The following is a 12,669-nucleotide window of genomic DNA, read 5'->3' on the forward strand; positions in this document are numbered from 1 at the left end:
CTGGATGATCTTTCGAGGTCCCTTCAAATCCCTAGCATTCTATGATTCTATGATCCCCTGAATTAATGATTTTATTCTCTCAAAGTTAGTTTCACCCTCATATACTTTTTGTCTTGATATAAGAGAGGCACAGATTGCACAGGTAGCCCCACACCTGCTGAATACAGATCTGAGGGAGTGTGATGTTTTTGTGGGCTATCTCTTAAAGCTTTTCACATAGCCTGGCTAGTGGAGGCACACCACATTTTTTTTTGGAAAAGCAGGCACCAGTCTTCCAGCCTTAGAGACAGGATTTAATAAAGTTGAATTTAAAGTTATTAGAAATACCACTTCTTTCACAAGTACACAAATATTGAATTAATTACTACATCTATTTGAGATCAGCTGAATTATGAGTAGCATTTCATTGATTGATTTATGTTGGAAATTCACATTTACAAATTATATTCACAAACAAACTAGGCTTAGGTTTGACATAGAAGTTATTGCTGCTACTCATGAAATGTTTTCTACTTTGCTTTTTGTTCTTGGGAAAGCTGTACACCAAACGATATATTTCCTGTATGAAATAGCTTTCTTGAAACATCTGCTGCCAGAAAGTTTGTCTGGAACTTGCAATGATGGATGAATTTTTGACAGGTAATTGCAATTCAGATCAGATGCAGACAGATTTAGTACCTAGAAGTTCCCAGTTTATTAAAATCACCATTGATTTATTTAAGCACCCCCCTCGCTTTTCACCACCATTCAGAAATTAATCACTTGGGTATGGTGTTCAGGGCTCATCCAGCTGCTCATAATATGAAATACATCAGTTTATCCTAACTTTATCTATCTCTCAGCAATCCCGAAGAACCTATCACCACAGTATCTAGTCACCGCCAAAACCAACATGTACAATTAGTGTAAGCCTTTCATGAAAGCTGAAAGAAATGCTAGAATTCATATTAGTCACAGTTTGATCTCTTCAGGCTTACTAAAGCAAATTAAGTGTCATCGGTATCTATCACACCTATAAAAATGGTGTTTATCTTTTTCTTAGACAGTAGCTGGAAGGATTGAAAAGGCACTGTTGGTTTGGTTCCTGTCAGCACAGTTTTTTCTTGTTTGTGACATATTCATTACTGAATAGAACGTGTGGCATAGAGGTATACAGATATATATATGCACACAGAGCATATTAAGAAGATTTTTCTAGATCATGGAATTTGTGTAACTGATACGATCACAATAACAATGGCAAAATGGAAGAAGGACTCCATCCAGTCATGAGCTATAAAGGACAAATTGATGAGCCACATTAATGTTTCTCAGTTAGATGAGGTGAGATGCTTTAGATTCCCAGAAAACCACACTGAATTGTTGTGGGTTTTCCTCCTCTACATTGGCTTAGCAGAGATTTTCAAACTTCATAAATGTAAAATTGTTTTATTTAAAAAATTCTTATCTAACTTCTAGCACTACAGTTCATGACAGTTTAGTTTTGCTGAAGTTGAGGTAAATGACACGTGCTGCTCTCTCCTTGTCCACAAATCCAGTCATTTGTCCTAGAAGCACCCAGGTCAGACAAGATTTATCCTTGCCAAAGCCGTGCTGACTCTTCCTCCTGACTCGCTTCACGATACTTGCATGGACTGAAATGAGGCTGACTGGGCTGTAGTTTCCTGGATTTTGGCCTTTTTAAGTATGGCTGGCCTTTTCTGAAAATGACAGACAATTTGTCAGCCATTTGACCTTTTGCGGCCTGTTTTACAGCTTTAGTAGTTGAACTACCCAGTCTTTCTTTCAAAGAAACTGTATCTCCTTCACATCAATTCCATGTGATGCCAAACTAAAGTGAGTGTTACATGTTTTATTTGAGGACCATGATATCACCCCATTACTCTCAAAAGATACGACACACGAAGGGAGGACTTCATGGGGCACAGGTGTCTGTATTATGTAGACATATGCATCATAATACAGTTGGTTCAGGCTGTGCCAGCTTTAGGCAAGGAAAAGTTGCCTTAATGTCCTGAGATTCTAGGCAGAAATGACAGATCATACCTACATATGAGATTTGATTACATGAATATTAATTTGAATAATGTTATTGGCATACAGTGTTTCCATCAGTTCACAGTGAAGTAAGCACCAGTTCACTGTAGATATTTCACTCAGTTTTGGCTGTTTCTAGACAGACTACCATCCAGTCTTTTGTAAAGTTAGATGTTAATTTTCTTTACAATTCACATCTGTTCTGATGAAGGATTAGCTATGCATGGATAGTAGCTGTATGACCTTCAGCTATTTTGCTTATACCTTTAGCGGACTAAACAGAGCTCGGCAAGTGTGGGACATGCTTGGAAAAGAGCCACAGAAAGTTGAGGATGCTGAGGTAAAATGAGCATGGAAAATTCAGACAGTTAAAACATTTCTATTTGACTTAACCCTGAAATAGCACTACAATTATTCCAGAATAGCCACTGAAGTGACTCGAAGAGAAGAATGGTAGAAGGTAAGAGATGATCCCTTTCCTTGAATATAATCTAAAAATACACAAATGCCAGTTCTTGGTCAGAGATACCAATAGCCCCTCTACAGCACTAGGTGCAAGCAAGTGTCAAAGGGCAAGTAAGAACAGAGCAAGCACACGATACTCCCCCGAGTACTATTCCACCTGTCAATTACTTCCAGCTCAAATGGATTTTCTCAGCCAAATGTAATTTTGTGCATTTACTGTCAAAGGTAGGTATATTTCGGCTCATCTGGATTTAAGTGCCTGCTCCAATTTGTTTGTCATCTAAAGTCTATTTTGGATGCTGGTCTTGCTCTAAACCATTGAATGTTTCTTTTAATATTCCATATGTCAGTAACTGCACTTCAAGAGTAAACCTAAAGGCATGTCTACTTTTGTACAGATATCATAGTCCCCTGCTGAAAACAACAGTAAGAATTGTTTTAATGATGACTCTAGACTGGCTTAGTTGTTTGGCTGAAGGTAATGACCACTGCAAGTACATTCTTCTTGGCATGCAACGATAAGTTTTAAAAATATTGATGCTTGTAGTTTATACCATAGTCTTACAAGAATAACTACTATTGCATTAAAAAAAAAAAAAAAAAAAAAAAAAGGGTCTGTTAAGCAATTTAGGGTGAGTTTGTGTTTCTTCAGTCACAGTAGCTTAGCCAAGTTTCTAGTACACTTATATAGTATATTATTTCTTCAGGAGACTGTGAAGAATGCCTACCTTATGGATAAGAGTGAGCTCAGGTATTCCTCTTCAATCTCACAATTATGTCACCTTTTTTCTCCATCAGTGGTGACAATGTCTGTGGATGTTACATATATTCCTCCCACCTTGGGAGCTGTTATTTCTTTAAGTTATGCCTTTCCCATTCTGTCCATGTCCCTCTTGATGATCAGTTCTGTCTCTCCAAATGTACTTAAATGGCTGAGATTACTCTATCTAACCATTCATAGACATTCGTCAGCTAATCATTACTGTCATAGGAGTTCATTCTTCTGTACCTACATTTTCATGCTTTCCTAACTCCTTCCCAGTCTACTTAACATTAAGCCCACAAGTTCAGTGTTTGGTAGTTTTTACTGTTGAATCTCAAGTTATAAGAGGCACAGAATAATCAGAGGTCTAGAAAGCATGAGTTATGAGGAATAATTGAAAGAAATTAAGTTATTTAGTCCAGATTAGAGAATAGTGAGAAAGGGGTATAACAGCATGTTCCTTAACATAGAGTGATAGAATCATTTCAGTTGGAAGAGACCCTCAGGATCATTGAGTCCAACCATAACCTAACCTAACTCTAGCACTAAACCATGTACCTAAGAACATCATCTAAATGTCTTTTAAACACCTCGAGGGATGGTGACTCCACGACTTCCCTGGACAACCTGTTCCAATGCCTGACAACCATTTCATGAAGAATTTTTTTCCTAATATCCAATCTAAACCTCCCCTGGTGGAACTTGAGGACATTTCCTCTTGTCCTATCACTTGTTACTCGGGAGAAGAGACTAACACCCTCCATGCTACAACCTCCTGTCAGGCAGTTGCAGACAGCGATAAGATCTCCCCTCAGTCTCCTTTTCTCCAGGCTGAACAGCCCCAGTTCCCTCAGCAGCTCCTCATCAGACTTGTGCTCCAGGCCCCTCACCAGCTTCGTTGCCCTCCTCTACACTCTCTCTAGTACCTCGATGTCTTTCTTATGATAAGAATCCCAAAACTAAACACAGTGTGCAAGCTGGGGCCTCACCAGTGCCAAGTACAGTGGCACAATCGCTTCCCTAGTCATGCTGGACACAATATTCCTGATACAAGCCAGGATGCTATTGGCCTTCTTGGCCACCTGGACACACTTCTGGCTCATGTTCAGCTGGCTGTTGATCAACACCCCCCGATCCCTCTGCCAGGCAGCTTTCCAGCCACTCTTCCGTGAGCCTATAGCGCTACCTGGGGTTGTTGTGACCCAAGTGCGGGACCTGGCACTTGGCCTTGTTGAACCTCATACAATTGGCCTCAGCCCAATGATGCAGCTGGTCCAGATCCCTCTGTATGGCCTTACTACCCTCCAGCAGATCAACACTCTCCCTCAGTTTGGTGTCATTGGTTGACTTCCTAAGGGTGCACTCAATCCCCTCATCCAGATCATTGATAAAGAGATTAAACAGAACTGGCTCCAATACCAAGCCCTGGGGAACACCACTCGTGACTGGCCACCAATTGGATATAACTCCATTCACCAAAGCTCTTTGGGCCTGTTCCTCCAGCCAGTTCTTTGTCCATCTCAGAGTACATCCATGCAAGCCATGAGCTGCCGCTTCTTCAGGAGAATGCTGTGGGATATGGTCTCAAAGGCCTTACTGAAGTCTAAGTACTCAACATCCATGTGCAAACGCATAAAAGGTAGCTCTAAAAATAAAAAGTTACTTTCGTGATGAACAGGAAGAAGAGATAGAAAGGCTTAAATCCCAGTAAAGAGTTTTGTGTTAGACCTTTTGAATAATCCCAGAGGAATGACATGGACCATTATTAACTAAAGAAGAGGTGAAGTGACGTTTGCAGGCCCAGTAGGGAATAAAGCAACTGTGATTCAAATGTTCCAGATTAGCTGTTGTTACATGGTCAGATGCGCCTGATTAAAATGTCTCTGATAGAACAGGGCCAAAGGGAGAAATCTCTGCCATTGCTGGAAAATGTATTTTTATCCTTCTCCAGGCATCTACCTCAACCTTACCAGGTGACTGACCCTGTGGTAAGCGCAGAGGTGCACAAACCTGTGAAAACCTGTATTTGCCTTCTGATGAAGTGCACCCCTGTGTGGTTACTGCTACTTCAGTCACTGCTACAGCAAAAGGTGGCTAGAAAATACATCTCTGCACCCAGTTACTGTGTCTGAGTACTTGCCTTGACTATTTGAGCCCTGCAGTTGTAATTTCTTTTAATTGACCCACCTGTCTGTGTCATTGCAGAAGAGGAAAATACAGTTTTGTAAGATGTGATCCATCTCAAGTTACTGGAAGAAGAGAATAAGGAGTAATGTTTTTACCAATATTCACTCACTCCTTAATTACACAGGCTGCTGCAAATAAATTTTTCTTCTGCCAGGATTTTCCAGTTATGAATGCTCATCAATCTTTTAATGATTTTAAATATAATACGTGGATGCTCCCTCTCTTGCTTATAAATAATGGCTTGAATTTTTAGTAAGGTAATATTTTAAAGAAATAAAAGCCCACAGTATTTCTGACAAAGCTGATTATAGAACATAAGAATGAGGATACACCTCTCTTTAAAAAATGCTTTATAGGGAGAGAAGATTTATAGAGGTGTTCTGCTGATTCATGAAGACTAGATACGGAAATTAATTTCTGGAAGCCACTCAGTGATGAAATATGTAACATATAATGCATTTGTCTGTAAGACAAATATGTATGTTGGCTGATTAAAGAAGATATATAAACTTCTGGGGAAAAAAAAAAAAAAAAAGAGAGAAATTATTCCTAGAAACAAAACAACTAATTATAAAACCAACAGGAAATGAAATGTGTGTTTTGAGTAACTGTAATAAAATGTCAGGTAAGTCTAATTAAGTTGTTTTGATCTTTAGTTTTCCTTTTTTCATTGTGCTTTCTTCTTACATACCAGTATTTCCTCTCAAGAAATGTAAGAAATATCAGATCTGTTCTACTTTGCTTTCAACAATCTCATGTGAACTCAGAGCATGTTCATCAGTCAAATAATACCAGTAAAAACAGCAAAACAAAATGGAAGCTTGAACAGCCAGACCAGAAATCTTGATCACTCTCCAGCTCTCAGGTGCCAGTCCTTTAATTCACATACTCTGTTGGTTCTGACCTGTTTTCAGACAGATGGTGTTGGGCACAACAACCCACTGCCCAAAAGAATCAAGAGGAGAGGATGTGGGCTGAACGGCAGGAGACACATTGCTGCAAAACAGCCCTGAATGTGGCAAAGGGCTGGCAGTTTCCTCATGCACAAAGAGGATCATTCCAGGGCACCAGGATACAACTATATTCTACAGCCAGATCACCGCAATAACTGAACTGTGGCAATTAACTCCCTAGTTAGAAAGGGAATAAAATAAAACTCAGCTGGGCCTGCACCTACTGCATAGCATTAGCCATTGTGGCAGGCACATATCTCAAGTCTGACCATAACTAATCCAATATTAAAAATAAATCTCGATTTCATTGTCTATCCTAAATGTTGCTTGTAATATGAAACAAAATATAAAGGCAGTGAAAGGTCTGTGAAGAGTTAAAAATGCACAATTAGCAGTTAATCTAGGTCTATAAGGTAACTGATGAAAAGCTATGTTTTCGTCATACAGTTAAAGTTTCTCTACAAAAAACATGTAGCTCCTTTCACAACAGGCACAGAAAGGTAGGCGTGTTTTTTGTTTGTGTGTTTTTTTTTATAACTTCAGAATCTGTCAATCTAAGGCACACTTGTTTTTTGAGAAAACACAGCTCATCTTAAGCATTCAACAAGTGATAAATGCGGCTTTTCAAAAATAGAAGTGTTACATGTGTTGATGAGACAATATGTGAATGCTGATGAATAAATATGATCTGCCTGAGAAGGCTAAATTTCAGCTTGTCCTCACATGTAAGTTATTTGCATTTCTACAGATGTGTTGATTTTACATGCCTTATGGACAAGAAAATGGAAATGTTAAAAAACAGCTTTTCCCTATTTATGTTTAAAAAAGTTGTTCAGTGAAGTTCAGACGCTTCAAGCAATTGATGCTGTTTGAATAAAAAAGATCAGAGTCCAAATCACTGAGTTTATAATCCAAAATTTCTTTAACCCTTTTGCAAAAAAGAAGAACAAATTGTGCATTAGGTTCAGGCACACACCCCCGAAAGATGTGGGCTTTGAAAACTGTAGATTTCCCTGGGACATAATGGCTCCGAACACACTCTCTTAAGTTAGCTTCACTAAAAGAAGAGATATTAGGTTTATATATATCTTTTAATTGAAGAAAGAAGATTGCGTGACAGTTCAAAATTGACACTTCTTCAGTTTGTGGGGTGTTTGTTTGGTTTGTTTTACTGGGTTAAATAGAATGAATGGTGTTAAAGGATTTCCATTTTTCTTTTATCGGGGAGGAAGGAAACAAACACCTTTTTGTTTTGTGGCATACAAAATAAAGTGGGGGGGAAAGAAAAACGAAAGAACAAAAAATCTAAAGGTAGTATGAAAAACATTGAATATAGAGGTTATAAATTTCTGTGAAGTAGAAGCAACTATGATCATTTAAAATGGGGTTTTCTAATTTTAACAAGTCCTATGGAATTCTATTGAACCTACACATTTCTTGTATTCTGTGTGTTCTATGCTTTCTAAAACCATGAGGAGCTGCTCTTTCGCTACACAGTGACAAGTATCTTCCGATGCTGTTTATATAGTTACACTATGACTTAATAATATATCCTCAGCTGAACTATTTCCATGTTTTCACCTTTTCTAGATGTTGACCACCTCTGGCTTTTCAGAGGGCTTGCTTCAGTTATCACCTACCAAGATTAATCTAATTCAGTACACAATTTGCAAATCCATACCTTTTTTATCGTGTTAGGATGGGATATAAAAACATGTAGTGCTAGCCAAAACTATAGAACTGCAAAGCAGCTGTGTTACACCTTTACTTTCAAGTGAAGAAACATGACATTTTTGTAATATATAATCCCTCTTGTTTTCAGGAAAATTCCCAGTGGCAGAGCTGATAGAAAATTACATGTGGACAAGACCAGATCCTGTCTGTTGGTCTCATGTAAGCTGCCTGGAGCCTCAGCTCAGTCCTCATTCAGCTCCATACCATGCTTTGGGAGGACACAGCAGCAGCCAGGAAAAGCAGAAGCTTAAAATCCTGTGGGTGCACGTGGAAAAAAAAATCCCTGAGCTCCAGATGGTCTCTTGAGAGCTGATGTCCTGCCTTTCAGGCCAAGGAAGGAGCAACCTTCCTTGAAACCAACCAGAAAAACTGCAGAGGATAATAAAAGGAAATGGAAATGGATTTTTTAGTCTGGTGCTTCTAAGACTTTGTATTCACCCTAGTCTTTCCAACAGTCAGCTGCTGGCAGGCACCTAATCTTTAGTTATCAACTTTATCAATCTTCATGATGTTACATTATTTTCTGCTGTGGGTCTTGCAGAAGAAACAGCCGGATAATTGGCATGGCACATCTGCATCCAACTTGTGGGTTAAAGGTACACCTCTGTCTATGGGGTACTGCTCCCCCCAGCAGTGAGAGCTCAGCTCCGCCTCCCACAAGTGTCACAGGACCCAGATCCAGCACTCACTGTAGTTGAGTAGCAAGCAATCACACTGCAGTACTGCAGGTCAAAGTAGACAAGAAGAATAATTTTCAGTAAACTTCAGGTAACACATTCAAATGAAAATATTTTCAGATTGTGAAATGATGCATATGCTCTAACACAACATGCTTGTCTTTCTCATTTTGTTGTCTCCAATGATTTTTTTTTCTCATGTTATACTCAAAGCACAGTCTGAGGTAGACATCATCTTTTTGATCCAGAGAGATACAGTGCCAAGGATAAGAACATCTGCATTTGTTGTGAGAATCTATGGATACTGACAACAAGGAGGTAACAGATGACATTCTTTTCCTATTATTTTGCTATTAGATTTCAGTGAATAATAGTCCAGCCCTTAGATATTACCTTAGAGCTGCCCTGGAAAGCTGTGTGAGGACTAACCCTCTGATGAGGCAGAGCAAGCTGATAAGTCTCCATTTCTCTCGAGAGCTACACACAAATCCGTACTGTGAATATCCATGGCCATGTTACTTTCAGCATAAGAAGCCAGGAATTGAAGTTATGTATTATTTTGACCTTTCTAATCTCCTGACATCATATTTTCCTTACTTTGTTTGTTTACTTTGGCTCTTTACATTAGTGGTCTTCGTCTGACATCTCTCTCAACCACAAACAGAGGTCACCCTTTTTGCTTGCACTGCCCTTTGTAGCTGGAGATTACTCCCCTTTAATTTGACCTACCATGTCCACTTTGTAAAGTTCACATTCAACAAACCTGTTTTCCTTTGAAATCATGACAGGTTGTTCTCCTGCACAGTTGTTTACCTGTGACTTCATTGATGTCTTGAACACTTCCCTCTGGTTGCAGGTGCGAGTGATCCTTAGGATTAAATCCACTTAGGCACAGTTTAAAGCAACAGTTACACCACTGCTGCTAAAGTTAGAAAGGAGAGCAAGAGAAGGCAAAAACACTTGTTGCGTGACTAGTCATACATCAATCTGATAAGCAAGGTCAGAGACAGAAGGCCCAAACACAAGATTAAGAATTTCTCTCATATTGTGAATTTGTTGGTCAACTGCAATTAGGTTCTAGCTCCTTACAGACTTCTTAGTACTGAGGACAAAGAAGCTGGGCCCTTCTAATTTAACAAAACTGTGTTTGTTATACAAATATTTTAGGTCCTTTGTTTCATAGATTTTTTTACTATCTTAGCTCATCTACGCCAAAAACATTGTGTCTTTTCGCTATGCCTTGTTGACAACCTCTGAATAACATAACAATTCATCATCACCATTCCTTATGTCACAGTTACAGTCTCAGTTCAGTAAAATATTTAAGACATGCCAGAATCCTAGAGTAATCTGGAATAAGAGTTAATATGATGCACAAATATAGATTTAAATGTAGGTGGCATGGTTTATGTTTATCACTCTCGGCCCTTGAATCCTACCATGCTACTGGAATAATTCACAAACATTACCCAGAATGTACACACTTGGTCAGTAACTGCATCCTCATTTCTATTACTTATCTTATTCTTTAGCCTTTGAGTAGTTGGATTGAAATATCCAACCTATTTGTTATTCTTCAGTACAGGAATCCCATCAAATAAGGACATTATTTTAACACCACAAAACACTAAAACTGAGAAAAAGATCTGACCCCAGGGCAGGGGTACAAAGAAAAATGTGTGTGTTGCTCAGAGTGTTTTGGTTTCTCTGCTCTGTTAAACAACAAACATACTTTCAATAGCTTGAGGGAAGGAGATTCTGATGCCATAGCAAACATGAATCAAAGTTGAATTCATAATTTGTATGACTCTCTTTGCAAATATAATAAGAAGAATTAAAATAATGAAATCCCAAACTATAAGGCACTGAGAGAATGCAGTAGGTTCATATGTAATTCGAAGTATTTTTGTAATCAGTATAAAATGAATAGTTGACTGAAAGTCATACCTACTTACCCATGCAATTCAGAAGAAAAAGAAAAAAACATTTTGCCATTTATATTGGAACTAACCATAAGCAGTGATCTGATGTATAGACGAAAGATAAGTTACAGAACTTTCATTCTTTTCTTCAAAAACTGACAATGTACTGAATATAGCTTTAAAAATAATGTGACTGAGCCTATTTCAGTGTTCTTTTATTAAACTGTACATTAAATATGGTAAAAAGACCATGTACCTCTGATAAAACATGGCATTCTCTGTGAATTATTTTTATAGAGAGAGTTGGAATTATTTGGAGAACAACAAAAAATATTTTAAAGGTCTAGGCTGAAAATAAATCCATCTGATGTCATTCTTTCAGAAGACGTCCTTTCCCCTGCTACTGTTAAGGCTGTTATTTTGAGCAGAATAGTTCACACAGTTCTGATGACTGTCCATAAAGGACCAGAAAATGGAGTTTTAGTAGCCAAGTAAAAAATATTTGAACACACAGAACAAGAACAGCCAAAGGTATTAAATGTTAAAACCCTCCCCTACATGAATGAGAAAACTTAGTAATACAGAGAATATTTAGTTCCTTATCCATGTTGTTTTAAGCAAGAAAAAGGCATAAGGGTCTCTGGAACTGCATGAGTAATGCAGACCAGTTAATCAGCCTTATATTCTTTATAGTTTCAGGCTTTCAACTAAAAGGGTTTACCTAAAAATACATCTATGTTTAATATAAAGTCATGAGATTTTGTTGATGAAGACACAACAACAAATTGCTTGTCAATGAAATCCTCAGAGACAGAATTAAACACAGTAAAGTTAATAACTTTTGTCATTTTCACAGGAAATTATCTCTCATATTCCATAGGAAACTTTGCTAAAGCTTTTAAGAAGCTGTGAAACTGAGGTTCAAAATTGTGCAAAGGCTTTTGGTGATACTTGCCTTCAAAGTAAAGATGTTTGTATGGCGAGTGAGAACTGACTATGGACAAGAGGTAGCAGAGGGTAAAGTACAAAAATACAAATTTCGATGTATTACTGTAAGAATTTTTGAACATTTCAGGTTGAAATTCCTGAACCACCTGCCTTGCACCAACTGTTTAAACAGTTTATGTTGCATTTGAAGTCCAGTTTGCACCAGTATGGCACTCACTAGAGCTTCACACTCTTTCACATAATTAATTAACTAAACACTTCCAGAATCTGAAATTTGTTTGCTTCATATTCCCTAAAGGTTGCTGATCTCCCGTACAAAATGGTTATGAGGTATGTCTTTACTATCTCACCAATGGACTTTGGTATTAAATCATAACTGAGAAAGATTTAACCATATTTTTAAGATGAGTGGTTTGTATGACAAGGAAGAAAATTTAAATAATATTTTTGTTTCCCTAAATCTATTTTAAATATCACTTCCTTTATGATTCTTCAACAACTGTGAAGTGCTTTTTTTCAAGTAGAAATAAACAATTTATAAGGCCTCTTACTGAGAAAATGGTTTGGTGTTTGTTGAGGAGCCTGGGCTATAATGTTGCAGATCTGATTTACAGAAAATAAGTTATCTAACCAAAAATAATTACAGAAGTGACAGGATTGTAAAGGAGGAGAATAAGTCACTTCTCATAAGGAAGTAATGCATTACTGGTTCTAACGATGTTAAAAAAAGAAAAAAAACAATAGTTTTCTTATCTTTGCCTTCATCCTAGGCTGATAGATTAATATCAGTGTCTTTGTTCTACCTGTGCTTCCACTTCACAACTAATACTGAATAACACCCTGTTTCCCTTTTAATTTGTTTATAGTTAATTGTTATTGTTAATTTGTGGCACTTATGTATCACCACCTGGTGGAGACCAATAAAGGGGTAACAATGAGGCCTATGCACATCTGTACTCTCCTGTGTAGATTCAGTGAAGAGA

This window comes from Columba livia, chromosome 4, assembly GCF_036013475.1.
Source record: "Columba livia isolate bColLiv1 breed racing homer chromosome 4, bColLiv1.pat.W.v2, whole genome shotgun sequence".
Taxonomy (NCBI): Eukaryota; Metazoa; Chordata; class Aves; order Columbiformes; family Columbidae; genus Columba; species Columba livia.